The 20,274-nt window shown below is 38.9% G+C and overlaps 1 long non-coding RNA gene across 1 annotated transcript; it reads left to right on the forward strand.

Moving 5' to 3' along the window:
* Positions 1-674: 674 nt before the first annotated feature.
* On the forward strand, positions 675-19,927 carry LOC109265175 (uncharacterized). The gene is made up of 2 exons (XR_002079065.2): positions 675-2,959; positions 18,286-19,927. It is a non-coding gene; the product is annotated as an uncharacterized LOC109265175 (long non-coding RNA).
* Positions 19,928-20,274: the final 347 nt, after the last annotated feature.

The raw sequence follows: 20,274 nt of genomic DNA on the forward strand, positions 1-20,274 counted from the left end.
GACTAAAGGTAAGGGAGTTTAAATTCGAGATATTTTTATTGTCCCATGTTGCCTCAAATGTAAACCTTTTGGACAGTATGAAAATTGAGTACATGTACAAGAAGAATCTTAATGCCTAAGCTCCATACAGAATGCTCCCCAAATTTATTGTGAATTGTATTATAACAAATACGTGAATAAAAAGTATTATGCCTTCTTAATAATACTCAGTATACAATCATTATTGTTTGTTGCTGAGTTGTTTAAACACCACTTCTTGCCAGGTCTGACAGATCTAGTTCAACTTTGGAAAGGTATTTAGAAAAATTTTAATATTGTTCGTTTGTAAAACGGGGATAAAAATCGAATAATTGTATTTACTTCTGACCTCAAAGAGTTGTTTTGAGGAGTAGGTCAGAAAACCTATGAAACTCTTAGCTTTCTTCCTGACACATAGTAAATGTTCAATGTGCTCAATAACTGAAGACCATTATTAGAGGAAAACGTGTACTCAAAATTTTGCTCAGTTTCAGGAGGTTGCAGTGAACCATCCGTGGGAATTCTTTTTTTTTTTAAACTCTGTGCCCTGCCCAACATGGGGCTTGAACTCACAAGAGTTCAGGAGTCACTCTACTGACTGAGCCAGCCAGGCACCCCCATGGAAGTTCTTTATCCTAAAATTAAAAGTTCCATTCTAAATGAATCAAGTGAAAAACTCAGACTATTGATTATGAAAGTCATGCCTAATATAACCTCCAGCTTACATTTTTCTAAAGAAATGCATTCCTTTCCTAAGGCTCCAAGGAATTAAATTGACTTATCCAAGGTCAACCTAATCAACAAAACACTGCTACTACAGACCGTCCACCAAGGTTGTGAAATTTATTATGTAGAACTCTGCTTATTTTGATAGAACTTTTACCAGTCAAGTAGATTTACTAACTGTTGCGCTCTAACCCTTAAAAGAGATTACTTCTAAGAGCAAAACCATAAAAACAATGCTATCAGAAGAGGGGGAAAATACTTGCTAGTAAAGTAAGGGTAGTAAGATAGATAGTAAGGTAATAGAGGGTCAGAGCTATTGATGTGCACAAAGGAGGCCAGTGGATCCTTTTGCCAACATAAACTTCTAGCTAATATAAACTCAGCCTTATTGTTACTCTAGCCAATTACACTGCCACTATTCAACACATGAGAAAAGAAAGCAGTGCTAAGAGGTGTTTTTTTTTTTTTGTTTTTTTGTTTTTTTAATGTTAACATGTCATGACTACTGTTAAGATGTCCCTGGTAATACTACAAATCTGTTGGTAGCAAAGGTCTTGTATGGCTGTGAAAATGAGGGTTCAAATAGAAATTATGATACACATTAATATTACAGGCTATTTTTTTTAGGACATTTGGTGAGGCTAGTCGTGTCTTAGCATGCCTAGACCTTGTTAGTGATTGACTCAACTTTTGGAAACGAGTGGGAAAAAATCTGATAAAGATCTATTGGAAAAAAATATAGAGAGACAAAAATGGCCACCTTTTAATAATGATGAAGATCGCTAGTAACTCCCTAATAATTTTTTAATAACGAATATTTTAAAATATCTTAATTGCATAGTACTTTATTTTGTTTAATTTAGCCTAAGAGACCATGTTAATGAGAACACTATGACTAGATCTCAGGTCTAGATTTTAAGAGAACAAGGATCTTGGAAACAAATACCTTTTGCTTAAAGTATTTGTGAATTTTACCATTGAAAAACTTTGAAGATTGATTTACCTATGACTGATATTCAAGATCTTTGACATCTTAATATTTCAAAAATAACTTACACTACAAAGCATATGTTGGTATTGAAAAACATGGCAAATGGGTGGTTTACGACTAGTCATTAGTTTATAATATTTAATTTGAATTGGTATGTAAAGAGATCACAAGATGAATAACATTTATTTGGAAGCATATAATTTTGGATCTGGAAAGGACTATAGAAAGAAATCTAGTATTACATATGCATTTTGTAATTGTGGAAATAGAGAATTAAGGACAAATTAGAGGCAGGTTTTTTAATTAGAAACAGCTGGGTTTTTTACTATTTTTTTTTTTAACATTCATTTTTTGAGAGACAAGAGTGCGAGTGAGGGAGGGGCAGAGAGAAAGAGGAACACAGAATCTGAAGCAGGCTCCAGGCTCTGAGCTGTCAGCACAGAACCTGACATGGGGCTCAAACCCACAAGCTGTGTGATCATGACCTGAGCCGAAGTCGGGTGCTTAACAAACTGAGCCACCCAGGTACCCCAACACTCTTATTTAAATGAAGAATATGTAGCAGCACCTGGGTAGCTCAGTCAGTTAAGTATCAACTGCAGCTCAGATCATGATCTTGTGGTTCACGAGTTCAAGCCCCACGTTGGGCTCTGTGCTAACAGCTCAGAGCCTGGAGCCTGCTTTGAATTCTGTGTCTCCCCTCTCTCTGTCCCTACCCTGCTCGCAGTGTATCTCTCAAAAATAAACATTAAAAAAAAGGTTTTTTTTAATGAATATGTAGTGAAACAAAACATCAAAGTCGATGACAACTAAAAATAGGATACAAAATTATGCGCATGTTATGTGTGGTAGGCAGCCTTGAAAATGACCCCCACCATCCCTGCCTGTTGGGATTCATGCCCATATGTCCTTATGTAATCCCCTCTCCTTAAGTGTGGGCTGGATTTACTGATTCACTTGTAATCAGTAGGGATGTCCCTGCTGAGATTAGGTTTTTAAAAGACTGGCTTTCATCTTGGATGTTCTCTTATTCTCTCCCTCTCAGATCACCACCTACCGTGTTGAGAGGACACATAGGCAGCCTATGAAAAGGACCATGTGCTAAGGAACCAGCAGTCATCAGCTAAGGATTCAGCAACCACTTGAGTAAGCTGAACCCTTTGGCCCCCAGTTGAGATGGCTATAACCCATAGACTTCCAGATTCCTGACACACAGAAACTGAGGTACTAAATGTTTGTTGTTTTTAGCCACTAAGTTTTGGGTTATTTTGTTATGTAATAATAGATCACTAATATGCTGTAATTATAACCTAGCAAAAGCATATGGTAGGATGACTCACATACAATGACTGACCCATGTGGGAGTGTAAAGGCCTGACCTTCTAGATCCACTGGAGGACAACTCTAAAGGGCTTTCTTATATCTTAGCTTCTGAGCTCTTTGTGGGTTTGGATGAGATTGTCATTGGGCCTGCACTACAGCTCAGCCTTTCCCTCTGCCCATTCCTGTTTTCTTTCCCTCCTTAACAGGTGTTGACCTTCAGGAAACTCCTTAATAAATATTCTGTACACTGGGGTGCCTGGGTGGCTCAGTTGGTTGGGCAACAGACTTCGGCTCAGGTCACGATCTCACAGTTTGTGGGTTTGAGCCCCGTGTTGGGCTCTGTGCTGACAGCTGAGAGCCTGGAACCTGCTTTGAATTCTGTGTCTCCTCCTCTCTCTACCCCTCCCCTGCTCATGCTCTGTGTCTCTCTGTCTCTCAATAATAAATAAACGTTAAAAAAAATTAAATAAATATTCTGTACACTAAACTCTTCTCAGAGTCTGCTACGTGGGGAATCCAGTCTGTGATAGCCATCCGGAATATCTATGTATCCTAGATAGCTGCTCCAATTATCACTGTTTCAGCCAGCAAGACATGGATGGATGAGAGAGAGGAAGTAGAGTTTTATTTTATTTTATTACTTTATTTTTTAGAGAGAGAGTGTGTAAATTGGAAAGAAGGGAAGAAAGAGAGAAAGTCTCAGGCAGGCCCCACGCTCAGCGTGGAGCCTGATGTGGGGCTGGATCCCACAACCCTGGGATCATGATCTGAGCTAAATCAAGAGTTGGCTACTCAACCGACTGAGTCACCCAGGCACCCTGCCTTTTAACATTTTATTGACTTGACGTAGAAATTGCATCATTTCCACTCATATATTATAGGTAAGACTTAATAGCCACATTCATCTGCAAGAGAGGAGGCTGGGAAATATACCCAACTAAAGCCATCTACCTAACTAAAACAGATTCCAATTTAGTTAGTTTTGAGAGAGAGAGAGAGAGAGCAAGCAGGATCAGGAGAGGGGCAGAGAGAGAGAATCCTAAGCAGGCCCCATGCTGTCAGCATGGAGCCCAATGTGGGGCTCAGTCCCACAAACCATGAGATCATGACCTGAGCCCAAATCAAGTGTCAGACACTTAACCAACTGAGCCATCCAGGTGCCCCTAAAACAAAGATTCTAAGAGATGGTGTTCTAGTTATTTTTTGCTGTCTAACAAACTACCCTAAAACTTAATTATATAAAACAACAACTATCTTACTATGCTTATGAGATGACTCCATGAGTGCAAAGTACAGAAAGGGCACAGTAGAGATGGGGTGATCGATCTGTGTTCCATAAGGCTGGATCCTCAGCTGGATGAATGGAATTCTACAAGATGACTGAAACAGCTTGGGGCTGGAGCACCTGTGGCGGGAAGACTCCGTTCCCAGATAGTGTCTTCACTCACAAGTTTGGCTCCTGGGCTGGAATGCTAGAAGGACAGTTTCAGATGGGATTGTCTTCAAGAGCATCTCTTGTGGCCTATTTAGCATGACAGTCTCAGGATAATCGTAGAGTGTTCAGGGCTCCAAGAGCAAGAGCATTCCTGGAGACCAATGAGGAAGCCGCAAGGTTTTTTATGACTTACCCTTGGAAGTTCTATAGCATCACTTCCACTGTCCACAGTCTTAGAGTGCACCCAGATTCAGGAGGAGGAAACATACATCCCATGGGAGGAGTGTCAAAGAATTAAAACTGCCACAAGGGTGAATATTGAGGGACAATTAGTTCCTGCCATAGGTCCCGAGTCTGTACCACAGCAGTGAAGAGGGAAATAGAGAGAGAGAGAAGGAAAGCCAGAGACCATTAACAACTATAAAATGAAGTTTCTATAATATATCAATTAATCCATAACTATTTTCTAATTACTTACTACATACACAACTCTAGTACTTTTGTATCCATTACAGAGTTGGTAAGTGTCTTGTTATATACTAGATAGCATTGAGGCCCTTCCCTTTGGCTCAAATTCTTTAAGCTTTTAAATATAGCTCAGGATCCTTGGCATATGTAACTGAAATGTTCTTTGTGGGCTTAAGGTTATTTATAGGAGGAAATGAGTCTTTGTTAGGTTGCTTGCAGATTGTCCAGGCTGGGGTGCTATAGATTGGTAAGTACTAGGTCCAAACGAAGTAGTGTTCCTCAGGTGACATATTTAGTATCACAGTTTGAGCACCACAGTGGACCCCGAACTGTAGTTTTCTAGGGACTTCCATTCCATTTCCATTTAAAGGATTTACTACATTATTCAGCAGGATAAGTAACCTCTCTGCCAACAGTCTACTGTATATTAATTTTTTTCTGAATTAAAAAAAGAAAGTTGGGTTTTTAATTTTTTTTTTTTTAATGTTTATTTATAATTTTTGAGAGAGACAGAGCATGAGACAGGGAGGGCAGAGAAAGAGGGCGGCAGAATCTGAAGCAGCATCCAGGCTCTGAGCTGTCAGCACAGAGCCCGACACAGGGCTTGAACCCAGGAGCCATGAGATCATGATCTGAGCCAAAGTTAGATGCTTAACTGACTGAGCCACCCAGACACCCCCAAAAAAGAAAGTTTTGTAATCACAAAGGCAAACTAGGACAGGAACTGAGCATACTGAGATCTTTAAACTCTTCCAAGATTTTGGGATTTTCCTCGTATTCCTAGGGATAGGGTGACCTCACCCCATTGTTCTAGAATAGAAGCATCTACTTTGCTGCTGGAAAGGCCTGGGATAATGTTGGAAATCTAAAAGGAGCAGTAAAGCATGACTAAATTTCATTAATCTCCTTTTCCCCTGTCAAGAAGAATAAGGGCCACACATTTTTTGCCTGTTTCGTTTCTTTTTTTAAGACTGGAAGCAACCTGGGGCGCCTGGGTGGCTCAGTTGGTTAAGTGTCTGACTTGGCTCAGGTCATGATCTCATGGTTCATGGGTTCGAGCCCCCAGTCGGGTTCTGTGCTGACAGCTCAGAGCCTGGAGCCTGCTTTGGATTCTGTGTCTCCCTCTCTACCCCTCCTCCACTCGTACTCTGTCTTTGAAAAATAAACATTAAAAAAAAAAAAAAAAAAAGACTGGAAGCAACCTGGTCTCTATCTGAAGGGCAACATTATGTAGATAAAGTTAAGTAATAAGATAACATATGCCTTCCTTTAGCTCCCCAAATCTCAAACTACAATTCCCATAAAACATGAAGTGGAAATGTATTATTTACTTAGAAGCAGGAACTAAACAGCCACACCTCTTGATGGGTTGGGGCTTGTTTTGTACCTGCAAACCCGGAGGGAATGATAAGGAAGGGTAGTGTATCCCTGGGCAGCAGCATTCCCTTGGGAAATTGGGGTTATTCCTCAGTAACTCCTGTGTGTGTCCTCACTCTTGTGACCTATGCCCTCTCCTTTATCCACTTTACCAGCCAATGTGCGTGTCCATCTCCCTTTAAACCTTTTGTTCCATAGGAGATGAGATGTGTTCCATATTCCTTTCACTCTATCTCTAGTGGTTTGCCTCAAGTGTTCTTACCTATTATTTCCCTCTCATGTCGTTCCCACTTATACTTGAGATGCATTTTCTACCAGTTCCAATTTATCATTGTCCTCCCCTGTACTCTGCATCTTTCCTTCACTGTGACTCGGTATAGAAAATGTATTGCCCTTTGGTAAAACCCTCATCTGAAACTGGAATATTAGGACAAATATCTTGTAAGGGAATGGTTTTAGGAACATGCGGTGCCCTGTATAAACCTATTGATGGCCAGAAAAGAGATACGTAATCATTTTCAATAATATATTTGAGTCTTAAGAATCCACATCTTATTCTACTGTGAACTTTTTGATGAGAATTAGTTCTTCCATTCATGTTTTATGGTTTAGTTCATTAAGTTCCTGTGCAAGAAAAGCAATTAAAATTTTTTTAATGTTTATTTATTTTTGAGAGAGAGAGAGAGACAGAGTGCAAGCAGGGGAGGGGCAGAGAGAGGGAGACAGAGGATCTGAAGCAGGCTCCAGGCTTTAAGCTGTCAGCACAGAGGTGCCCCAAGAAAAGCAATTTTAACAAGGAAAATGAAAAACACCCTAAGAGGGGTAGGAAACTTTTCTGCCAGGTGAACTACTAAAGAGATTATTAGGAGCTTCTGTGCTTTTAACAGTCACCTGCTAATATCCTTAATAGCTTGACAATTAAGGTTACTAGGCAAGAACTGTGCCTATTCAATTTTATTCCCTGGGCAGTACCCAACGTGCTCTGTATATGTGAACATCTGATGTTAACTTGAGTTATTATGCCTGATCCTCAAGGGTGAGTAGAACAACTCAACTGCTCATTCTTGGGAATAATAGGTAATTTTTCCCGGGCACCAAGATACAATGATTAGGGCATGGGCAAGGAATTTTCCTAAACTGGCCTATCTGCCCAGAAGAGGTCATTCCTTTTCCCATGTGAGTACCTCCCTCCCAGAGAGCTGCATTGACTCACTCTCTGACTCAGCATGATTACACACAATAAACAGTTGAGAAATTATTGTCTCTGCTAAGAGTTTCTGATGTGGTAAAGCACATGGATGCAATTAGTGACCAAAAAGATACCAATCTCAATTTCTAATAAGGCCCCTAGTTCTTTCCCTGGTCGCTTTTCTCTCCTGAACCCACTCACAAAGCTAATGCATCAAAAATGTTAAAAAAAAAAAAAAAAAAAAAAAGAGAAAAGGTCACGATCTCGCGGTCTGTGAGTTCGAGCCCCGCGTCAGGCTCTGGGCTGATGGCTCGGAGCCTGGAGCCTGTTTCCGATTCTGTGTCTCCCTCTCTCTCTGCCCCTCCCCCGTTCATGCTCTGTCTCTCTCTGTCCCAAAAATAAATAAAAAACGTTGAAAAAAAAATTAAAAAAAAAAAAAAAAAATGTTGGCTACCCTCTTCTCTCCTCACACTCCAGTTTCTCCAAAGCTTCTCACCTTCCTTCTCCAAAACCCCCAAATCCTTTTTCCACCAGAGTTCAAAGAATTTACTCTTTGTTCTTCAGTATATATGTGCTAAGTTTAGCCAACTTAAGTTTAGCTAAATTTTTTTCTTAGGCATTGGAGGGAGACTAAGTTGGCAGAGATTGCTTTCTGGTTAAGTAGAGTATATAGGGTTCTCTTTACTAGTTTACTAGTTACTTAGTCATCCATTGTGTGCCTCTACCAAAATCTATCCCAATTCCTATCCATAATGATAGCTAAAATGTATTGAGCATATACTGTGGGTTCGGCACTGTTCTAAGTATCATAGCCCAATGAAGTAAATTCTATTATTAGCTTTTGGTAAACCAAAAGCACAGTGGGGTAATTTGTCCATGATCACATAGCTAGTAAATTGTGCAGATGGGATTGGAATCTAGGCAATTCTTAACCACTATGCTATAGTTCTTCCCTGTTGATGGGATATTTAGGCCTTTCTCTAGATTCCTTTAGATTTTTTTTTTTTTAATTTTTTTTCAACGTTTTTTATTTATTTTTGGGACAGAGAAAGACAGAGCATGAACGGGGGAGGGGCAGAGAGAGAGGGAGACACAGAATCTGAAACAGGCTCCAGGCTCTGAGCCTTCAGCCCAGAGCCTGACGCGGGGCTCGAACTCACAGACCACGAGATCGTGACCTGGCTGAAGTCGGACGCTTAACCGACTGCGCCACCCAGGCGCCCCAGATTTTTTTTTTAATATAGATAATGCAGTAATGAATACCCTAGTACATAAATATTTACTTTTTTTTTTTTTTTTTTTTTTTTTTTTTTGAGAGAGAGAGGGCACGACTACAGGAGAGGGATAGAGGGAGAGAAAGAGAGAATCCCAAGCAGGCTCCATGCTCAGCATGGAACCTGATGTGAGGCTTGATCCCTCAACCTTGGGATCATGACCTGAGCTGAAATTAAGAGGTGGATGCTCAACTGACTGAGCCACCCAGGTGCCCCATTTTCTAAGTATATCAGTAAGGACAAATTCCTTGAAATGACATTATGAGGTCAAAGAGCAACACACTTTTATTTGAACAGGAAAAGTTTCTCCTCCAAATGTATCATTTGTTTGGGGGAGGCAGCATTTTTATCAGAGGCAACATGCTGTCCTCTTACGGTATTTGAATTTTTACTAGCAGGACATCTGGGTGGCTCAGCTGGTTGAGCATCTGACTTCAGCTCAGGTTAGTGATCTTGTCATGAGTTGGAGCCCCACATCGGGCTCCCTGCTATCAGCATAGCAACCACTTTGGATCCTCTGTCTTCCTATCTCTGCTCCTCCCCTGCTTGCTCTCTCTCTCTCTCTCAAAAATAAACAATTTAAAAATAAGTAAATAAAATAAATCTTATTAAAAAATAAAATAGAAAATAAAATAAAAATTTACTAGCAGAAGTACTAGAAAGTCATCTTAGTCCTTTATCTGAGGGAGTGATTATCTAAGTGGTCCTTTCCTCCTATCATTGCTGTTATTTGATTAGGAGTGCACACAAGTAAATTGCAAGCCGAAGAGCCCTAGACTGGGGCCTGGGTCATGGTAGTTCAGTGATTGAATTAAATGACAAGGTCTTTGGGGTGCCTGGGTGGCTCAGTCGGTTGAACGTCCGACTTCAGCTCAGGTCACGATCTCGCAGTCCGTGAGTTCGAGCCCCGCGTCGGGCTCTGGGCTGATGGCTCAGAGCCTGGAGCCTGCTTCCGATTCTGTGTCTCCCTCTCTCTCTGCCCCTGCCCCGTTCATGCTCTGTCTCTGTCTCAAAAATAAATTAAAAAAACGTTAAAAAAATTTTTTTTTAATAAAAAATAAATAAATAAATAAATAAATGACAAGGTATTTGATTTTTTTTTTTTTTGATCTGTAAAATGGGGACATTAAGTACTACTTACTTTATCTCCCACGTATGGGTTTAGAGACACAAATATGAATGTATACATTGTTCATATATATCATTAAGAACACTTATAATGGAGGGATACCTATCTAGGAACCAGGGGAGAGAACTATAGGGCCCATTAGGAAATTGAGATCTGGTATCTTTTGGGTCACTAAATGCATACATGTGCTTCACTCATACATGTGCATTAGAAACTCGGGCAGAGACAATAATTTCTCAACCATTTATTGTGTGTGACCATCTGTATAAGTCTTAGTATACTTTTATCAGGTAGGCTTACTATAAATATTTTATGAATAAATTAATGAACAAAGTTTTCTTTCTTTTTTTAAGTTTATTTATTTTGAGGAAGAGAGCAAGCTAGCAGGGTAGGAGCAGAGAGAGAGGAAGGGGGAGAATCTCAAGTAGGCTTCCTGTTGTCAGTGCAGAGCCTGACATGGAGCTCGTTGTGAGATCATGACCTGAACCAAAACTAAGAGTTGGATGCTTAACTGACTGAACCACCCAAGTGCCCTGAACAAAGTTTCCAATGCTGGTCATCAATTTTCCAAAGCTAATACAAACGTCCTTTAAAAAAAAAAAAAAAAAGAAAAGAATTTTTAGCACTTTGTTTTTCCCCTAAATAATGAATATCTATGTCTTCTTTAGGAGAACTATGTTCATAATATGGCTTAAGGTCTTAAATTTTGGTCTTGGGTAAACTAATAAGCAAATCACCCAGAGCAGAGTCTGAAGTTATCTAGGTTGTCAAATGTTGAGTAACTGCCTCTCTATAAATTTGGAAAATAGAAAAATGTAGAAAAATAATCCATTTATTAACTAGTAACCCTTATGCTGTATAATTTATTGGTCCTTCAGGATACTATCTTCCATTTCTTTAAATTTGTTGATAGACAACCCTATTTGTGAATCACTTCCAAGTGATTAGCAATCTAGTATAAATTAGTCATATGTAGTCATATATATGCTGACAAAACTTTCAAATTATATCTTAGATTATGTGTATTTTACTGGACTATATAAGTCACTTTTTATAAATTTCATCTCCTATTTTATTCTAAAACTTTCAATTATCTTGAATAATGTTCTTTCTTGTTGAGTGTATCCATATTTCAAATATTTGTACAAATGTGGATATAAATTGAATCCATTTTCCCTCTTTTCCAACTTTGTGTGTGTGTGTGTGTGTATTTATTTTATTTTTTTAAGTAAGCTCTATGCCCAACTGGGGCTCAAACTCACGACCCTGAGATCAAGAGTTGCTTGCTCTATTGACTGAGCCAGCTAGGCACCCCTAGATTTATATATTTTTTAAACTAAGTTAGGAAATATCTACCAACTTCAACATGGAAATATTATTTATTTATTTTTAGCACATGTATGAACAGGGGAAGGGCAGAGGGAGAAAGAGAATCTTGGCCTCCATGCCCAGTGCAGAGCCCAATTTCAGCCTCATGATTGTATGATCATGACCTGAGCTAAAATCCAGGGTCGGATACTTAACTGACTGAGCCACCCAGACTCCTAATATGAAAATATTTTACACTTAGGTGTTTTGGAATAGAAAACTATACCTTTCTATGAATGACACATGTATGTACTCAAATGTAGAAATAAACATGAAAAACATTCTTTCTAATTAGGGATAGATAGAATATATATATATATATATATATATATATATATATATATATATATATAAAATTTTTAACATTTACTTATTTTTGAGAGAGAGAGAGACAGAATGCAAGGGGGGGAGTGGCAGAGAGAGAGGGGAGACACAGAATCTGAAGCAGGTTCCAGGCTCTGAGCTGTCAGCACAGAGCCCAACACGGGTTCCAACTCATGAACCGTGAGCTCATGACCTGAGACACTTAACCAACTAAGCCACCCAGGTGCCCCAGATTAGAATATTTTTAAAGAATTTATCACTAAGCAGCCAAAATTTTTATACTCAAGAGTTTCAGGATTTTCCCAAGAACTGGAAAAATAATATTGTTTTAGTCTGTTGGGGTTGCTATAAAAAAATACCACGGACTGGGTAGCTCATGAACAAATTTATTTTTCACAGTTCCAGGGCCTGGAAGTCCACCATCAGGGTGCCAGCATGGTTAGGTTCTGGTGAAGGCCCTTTCCAGGTTGCAGACTGCCACCTCCTACGGTGCCTCACAAGGTAGAAGGGAGCACAAGGCTCCTGAGGTCTCTTTCATAAAAGCACTGATCCCATCCGTGAAAGCCCCATCCTCATGACTGAAGCGCCTCCCAAAGGTCCCACCTCCTAAAATCATTACACTGGGCATTAGGATTTCAACATATAATTTTTGAAGGGACACAAGCATTCAAATAAATGTTTGAATAAATCATAACAAATAAATCAACAAATACCCAACTCGACAGCAGTCCTCCTCAGTTATGGGAAAGTAATTGCCAATGCAAAACAGATACTAGTATGAAGTTCTACTTTATTCTGAATAACTGTGCTGGGACCTATATTTTCTGAGTCATGCTATCGAATAGACAACGAACTCAATGATGAACTTAAGTTCTAGTTATTGCGTGTGTACTCAACAAGACTTTGATTTACTAAGCGTTTGCAGCATTGAAGCTGTTTCTAAAATTTCTGTTCACTCTTTTTGGGGCAGTCATTATATCCAACACTATTTACTGGGTGGCAGCACTATGTGATAATGTACACACTAATTTGTGGGGTACCTGGGTGGCTCAGTTGGTTAAGCTCCGACTTAGCTCAGCTAATGATCTCACGGCTCGTGAGTTTGAGCCCTGCGTCAGGCTCTGTGCTGACAGCTAAGCCTGGAGCCTGCTTCAGATTTTGTGTCTCCCTCTCTCTTGCTCCTCCCCTGCACGCACTCTGTCTCTCTCTCTCTCTCTCTCAAAAAATGAATAAATGTTAAAAAAAAATTTTTTTTTTTAATGTACACACTGATTTGTGTGTTAAGAAAGAAAGTTCTGGAATCAGTTAATTGCCCAGATTTGAATCTTGGCTTGACCACTTATCAGCTATGTCATTTCTATTACTATTACCTATTGAAATGGAAATGACAAGGATAATTACACCTGCCTCGTAGAGTTAACTAAATAATATATATAAAGCACTAAGCAAGAGTAGTGCTTAATAAGTGTTAGTTGTTATTTCATCCTTTAAAAAGAAAGAATGAAAATGTATACTTAGGGATGCCTAGCTGGCTCAGTTTGGTAGAGCATCCAACTCTTGATATTGGGGTTGTGAGTTGAGCCCCACGTTGGGTGTAGAGATTACTTTTTTAAAAATGTGTGTTTAGAAGTCTGTGATTTAGTATGCAACCCATCTATAGTTTAGGACTAGAGTAGAAAGCCTTATGGCTTTTTCCACATAATGCTTTATATCAAAAATTTTATTTCTAGTCAGTTGAAAGTAATAAGAATGGGGAAACCTTGTCTTTAGAAGTAACTTCCAGACAGAAAATAAGTATATAAATATTGGATACCTGGATTACTCCCTGAAGTTTAGCTACTAAAAGCAATATCCCCTATTTTGAATCATGATTTATTACATGCCCAGTAGTAATCATCACCAGTACCTATTGCAGTGCCTTGCACAGTCAGGCATTCAAACATTAGCTCAATAAATACATGAATAAAAAGTAAATTCACAGTTAAAGCCAAGAGTATGAAGAGAATGTTTAATTTTTTTTTTTTTTTTTCATTCAGTTCCAGCAATGTAATTCCCAACCAGCAAAGTGCATACAGGTTATATGAATCAAGCTCTTTGGTCCACAGAGTAATGCATCATAGGAAATTATAATCATTGCTTTTACAACTGTGTATGATCCTGTAAAATTCTGTGCTCTTGGTGGCAAATGGAGGAGGAAGACAGATAGATGGATCAGCAAGAGTTCTTCACTCCTGCTGGAGGACAAATCAAAACCAATGTCCTACCAATGGAAGATTACCGACATTTACTTTTATGAAGGATTTAGACATATTTACAAACATATTGCAATTTTTACTTTTTATTGAAAAAAATTTTTAAATACATTTTATTTTGTGTTTTCGTACTTTTTCTTAACGTTTGTTTATTTTTTTTTATAGAGAGAGAGAGAGAGAGAGAGACAGTGTGAGTGGGGGAGGGGCAGACAGAGAGGGAGACACAGAATCCAAAGCAGGCTCCAGGTTCTGTGCTGTTGGCATGGAGCCCAATGCGGAGCTTGAACTCACAAACCGTGAGATCTTGACCTGAGCTGAAATCGGATGCTTAACCGACTGAGCCACCCAGACTCCCCCGTACTGCAATTTTTAAAAAAGTGACTTACTGAGCTATGAAAAAATAAAAAGGGACCTGTTATTAAAGAGATATTTCCCTTTTGCTTGATTTATGTGGCCTGATTGTCCCATTAGCCCATATATATTAATTAGTCTAAATATATTCATGTGGTAGGCTGAATGATGGCTCCCAAAATGTCTGTGTCTTAATTTCCTGAACATATGAATATGTTACCTTGCGTGGCAAAATCAATTTTGTAAGTATGATTAAGTTAAGGATCTTGAGATGGGGAGATTGTTCTGAATTATCTGAGTGGGGGCCCAATGTAATCAGAAGGATCCTAATACAGCGAGACAGGAGGAAGGACAAGAGACAGAGGAGACTGGAAGACACTGTGCTGTTGGTTCTAAAGATATAGGAAGAGATCATGAGTCAAGGAATTCAGGTAGCTTCTAGAAGCTGGAAAAGGCAAGGAAACAGATTATATCCCCTGGAGCCTCCAGAGAAATGCAACCTTGCTGATAGCTTAATTTCAGCCCTGTAAAACCCATTTTGGACTTCTGACCCACAGAACTGTAAGATAAAAATCTATGTTGTTTTCATTTTATTGTATTTTTTTAAGTTTATTTTTTGAGAGAGGGAGAGAGAAAGGAGGGGGAGGGAAAGAGAGAGCAAGACAGAGAAGAAAAGAGAGAGAATCTCAAGCAGGCTCCATGCTCTCCGTGCTGAGCCCAATGTGGGGCTTGATCTCACAAACCATGAGATTATGACCTGAGCTGAAATCAAGAGTCAGACACTTAACTGACTGAGCAACCCAGGTGACCCTAAACCATGTTTTTGTAAGCCACTAAATTTGTGGCACTTTGTTAGGACAGCAAGTTTCTATTATACATTCATTAATCTGCACCTAACTTACGGAGACACTAATCTCTAGTCAGTACAAACTGAAATTTACTTCTAGTTCTCTTGGATTAAAGCTGGAGTTATCTTAGGGTGTCTGGCTGGCTGAGTCGGTAGAGCAGGCAACTCTTGATCTTAGGGCATAAGTTCGAGCCCCATGTTGGGTATAGAATCTACTTTAAAAATAAATAAAATGAAAAAATGAACAAAACAAAACTGGAGTTATCCTTGGAAAAGTGATTTATTCCAGGGCTGGGGTAGGAAAAAATATAATTGAATCTAGAGCATCTTTTGGTATCAGAAAGTGAAGAAGTGCTCAAAAAAGATTGAGGGTATGTCAAAAGGGTACAGACACTACCTGAAAAAGGTATCAATGGCTAAAGCTGGAAGTTGAACAACAAAATAATGATAATTTGGATTATAACTCCCCAAATTAAGTATAAATATATATGCATGAGTCCATAATAAAATAAATACATACATAAATACATAAATGGAGGAGAGTGGACAATTCCATTGAAGAATGTTAATGTGGGGGAAAAAATTAAATTAATGTGAGAAAGTTTGAGGAAAAGCAGAATATTTACATAGTTCAAAGTAGGTCTCCCATAACATTAAAAAAATTTTTTTGTCTTATTTATTTATTAATTTATTTTTTAAATTTTTTGTTTTTTATTTATTTTTGAGACAGAGAGAGACAGAGCATGAGCAGGGGAGGGGCATAGAGAAAGGGAGACACAGAATCTGAAGCAGGCTCCAGGCTCTGAGCTGTCAGCACAGAGCCCAACACAGGGCTCAAACTCACAAAGCATGAGATCATGACCTGAGTGGAAGTTGGATGCTTAAACGACCAAGCCACCCATGTGCCCCTCCCATGATATATTTAAATTACATTTTTTTTAATATAATTATAACTTTACAGTGGAGAAATCTAGAAGAAGCTTAACCAAGTAATCAAGATCAATAATCACTAGTGTGGCGGGCAGAATTTTAAGATGTCTGCTCACTTCCTCTGTCCTTGCTACCTTTGATATATATGCCTTGCTTCCAGGCTGTGAATATAATGGATTTAAATCCTGTAATGAGGTTATATTATGTGACACTGTTGACTTTAAGAAAGGGAGATGATGGGTTGGGGCCTGACCTAATCATATGTGCCTTTTATTTTACTTATTTATTTTTTGTAAGATTTTATTTTTAACTAATCTCTATATCCAACATGGGGCTCAAACCTATAATTCGGAGATCAAGAGTCCCATGCTCTCCCAACTGATCCAGCCAGGTGCCCCTTTCTGAGTCTTTTAAATCTTGGCCTAGAAGTCAGAGATTCGAGGTGTGAGAGGGATTGTCTGGGAGGTGCTCCTGCTGCCATTGTAGGTGGAGGCACCACACAACTAGAACTTGAGAGTGGCCTCTAGGAACTGAAAGTGATCCCTGGCTGCCAGATAGCCAGAAGACAGGTCAGTTCTATAACCAAGAAGCTGAATTCTGCCAACAACCTGCATGAACCGGGAAGAAGGATACGAGCTCCACATGCGAATGCAGCCATCTGACACCTCAGTTTCGGCCTTGTGAGACCCCGAGCAGGAAGCCCAGCTTCAACTTGCCTCGACTTCTCACCTCCAGAATCCATGAGATAATAAGCGGGTGGTGTCTTACCGCACTGGGTCTGTGGTGATTTACTCTGGCAGCGGAAGAAAACTATACAGGCAGCCATAACATATCTCAACATCATGCCCCAATAGGGTGCTCTGAAAAGGACACATCGCATACGAGATTTTCTTGCCTAAAATAAATTAACTCATCTAATCATGGGAAAACATAAGAGGAACCCAAATGGAGAGAGATTCTACAAAATGCCTGACTAGTACTCTTCAAGACAGTTGAGATCATGAGAGACAAGGAAAGACTGAGTGTCTGGAGTGGAAAAAGGACTTTAGTGGTAAACTGGTGAAATCTGCAGTTAACAACAAAAACTACAACAAAACACAGTCATTTCTCTCTAGAACTGGCTAGGCTATGTAACCGGAAACAAATCACTTGCTAGAACTTGGTTTCTCCAGTTGTTACAAACAGTGAGTTTGTAGTGGTACTTTAGGATTCTTAGCTGAGGGGCGCCTGGGTGGCTTAGTCAGTTAAGTGTCTGACTCTTGGTTTAGCTCAGGTCATGATGAAGTCCTCTTGGGATTCTCTGTCTCTCCCTGCCCCTCTCCCACTCATGTTCTCTCTCTCTCTCAAAATAAACTTTAAAAAAAATAAATAACAGATTCTTAGCTGAAATAGTCGCTTACTGTTTGTTTTTTAGTAGTTCTATTTTCCTTTAAGAAAGCTTAATTTTGGAAGAGTTGGTATGTTTTGGAAGACTTAGTGTGCTTTAACATTGTAATGATTTTGATGTGCTGATACAGATTAATGAAAGCAAATACTATGAATGGATATAATCCAAAAATGAAAATCTGGACAACTTAGTACATTGTGGAGGCTTTTTGCGGTTATTGCTTTGCTCTTTGAATTTTCTTTTTATTTCAAATTAAAGAGTTGGCATAAACAACAAATACACAAAATCCTTTTACGGTTTAAAAGAATGAACATTTCAGAAATTTTCTGAATTCAAGTCAGGATAAAGAGAGGCAACCAAAAAATAATTCAGTAACACACCATTCAAACAGTTTGATTCAGACAAGATAGAAACCCCCTTCTAATAGGAAAAAAAAAAAAAAAAAAAAAAGGACAAATGGACTACATGGAGTATTTACAAGAGCTTTCTTTTTTTTTTTTCAAAGTTTATTTAATTCGAGAGAGCAAGCATGAGCAGGGGGAGGGTGGGGAGAGAGAGGAGGAGAGAGAGAGAGAATCACAAACAGGCTTTGCCCTGTCAGTGCAGAGGACCCGGGGCTCAAACTTATGAACCATGAGATCATGACCTGAGCCGAAACCAAGAGTTAGTTGCTTAACTGACTGCTTCACCAAGGGGCCCCTCCATGAGCTTTCTAAGTATGGTATCATGAGTCTCTTCCCCTATAATTTTTTGTCAGCTTTATTTCAGAGAGATGGACACATATGGTGTGGATTGAATGATGCTTTATCACATCATCAGTGATAACTGTATAAAGTACTCTAACTTTGCTGCTTGTACATTTTAGGTAACATAATTCTTCCCTCCTTCCTCCATAGAGAGAAACACAATGCTTACCATTTCCAGCTCAAGACTGGCTTAACGGCCTCCTCCGAGGTTAATGTTAACATCGTTCTGGACAGAGTAACAGGAAGCATCTGTGTATCTGACCACAAACTGAGATGATCCATTCTTCCCCCATCTGAAGTATAAATTCTGTTGGTATTAAATTGCTTAATTGCTTCTGCTTTATATATTAATACTTTAAAACATCATAAAATCTCTGGGAAAACTAAAATGATTTATGACTATGTAAATATTTATTTAGTTCTTCCCAGTTGGTCAATATTGATTCTTTTTTTCCCCCCTCTATACTTTATTATTTATTTATTTATTTTTAAAGTTTTTATTTAAACTCCAGTTAGTTAACATACAGTATCATATTAGTTTCAGGTGTATAATATCGTGATTCAACAATTCCATATATCACCCTGTGCTCCCCACGTCAAGTGCACTCCTTAATCCCCATCACCTATTTAACCCATCCCTCCACCCCCTCCCTTTTTCCTCTATAATTTAAAGGAAACTTGTATTATGAAAGCTATTCTTAGATATCTTTTGTTTTTATGTTCTAGAACCATCTATGGCTACAGGAAACTCAGGGAAGAATGTTAGTCAATTAGCAGATGCTAAGTTACCCAGAAGAGCAGATGGAATAATTGATTATGTCCTACAAAATGGGGGAAGGGAATACTTAAAGATCTTTCCTCAAGTATGCTACAGAGTTTCCATACAAAAGGCTGTAACTAAAACTATATTTTTCTTTTTTTAAAAATGATTTATTTATTTATTCATTTTGAGAGAGAAAGAGAGCACAAGCAGGGGAGGGTCAGAGAGAAGGAGAGACAGAATCCCAAGCAGGCTCCACACCATCAGTGCAGAGCCCGATATGCGGCCCGAACTCACAAACTGTGAGATCATGACTTCAGTTGAGATCAAGAGTCGGACACTTAACCAACTACGCCACTCAGGTGCCCCATAAAACCATATTTTTCTTCTCTTGTATGTTTGTTTTTATTTCAGGTGATCTTTTATATTACTTTTTAACCTGTAGAGTTTTCAATATGATGTGGCATTAATCATTTAAAAATAGAGTATGCATACATTTAAAGTTTTTTTTGGCAATAAAAAATGTACAAGAGAAATAAGCCAATAGAAAAAAGTAGCATACTTTCCACTGCTCCCAGATTTTTTAGCCTACACTATAATATGGACAATTGGAATATATTGGCATCATTAGAATTGTACAGATATTTTACTAATCACCTTGGGACTCTTAGTGAGATTGAAAGTCCACATTTGCTTCCTCAGAACTCTTCTCATTCAACCTATAAAATAGCCATATCTTTAAAAAAACGTTTTTTTATGTTCATTTTTGAGAGAGACAGAGACAGAGCACGAACAGGGGAGGGGCAGAGAAAGAAGGAGACACGGAATCTGAAGCAGGCTCTAGGCTCTGGGCTGTCAACTCAAACTTGTGAACCGCGAGATCATGACCTGAGCTGATGTTGGATGCTTAACCGACTGAGCCACCCAGGTGCCCTCAAATAGCCATATCTTAATTATGTAATAGTCTTGAAGACATTGTACTATTTAAGAATTCAAAATCTAAACTATTAAGTTAATAAATATTTATGGTGCAAATTTTGTGCCAGGCACTTTTCTAGACGCTTAGTGAACAAAAAAGGTTAAAAAAAAAAAAAAGGAGGGGTGCCTGGTTGGCTCAGTCAGTAGATCTCAGGGTCATGAGTTCAAGCCCTACATTGGGTATGAAGCCTACTTTAAAAATGAATAAAGAAAAATAAATTTAAGGGGTGCCTGGGTGGCTTAGTTGGGTAAGTGTCCAACTTTGGCTCAGGTCATGATTTCACAGTTCATGGGTTTGAGCCCTGCATTGGGCTCTGTGCTGCCAGCTTCAGATCCTCTGTCTGCTTCTCCCTCTCTCTCTGCCTTTCCCCCACTCTTGCTCTCTCTCAAAAATAAGACAT

This window comes from Panthera pardus, unplaced genomic scaffold, assembly GCF_024362965.1.
Source record: "Panthera pardus isolate Hobbes unplaced genomic scaffold, ASM2436296v1 HiC_scaffold_10, whole genome shotgun sequence".
Lineage (NCBI taxonomy): Eukaryota > Metazoa > Chordata > Mammalia > Carnivora > Felidae > Panthera > Panthera pardus.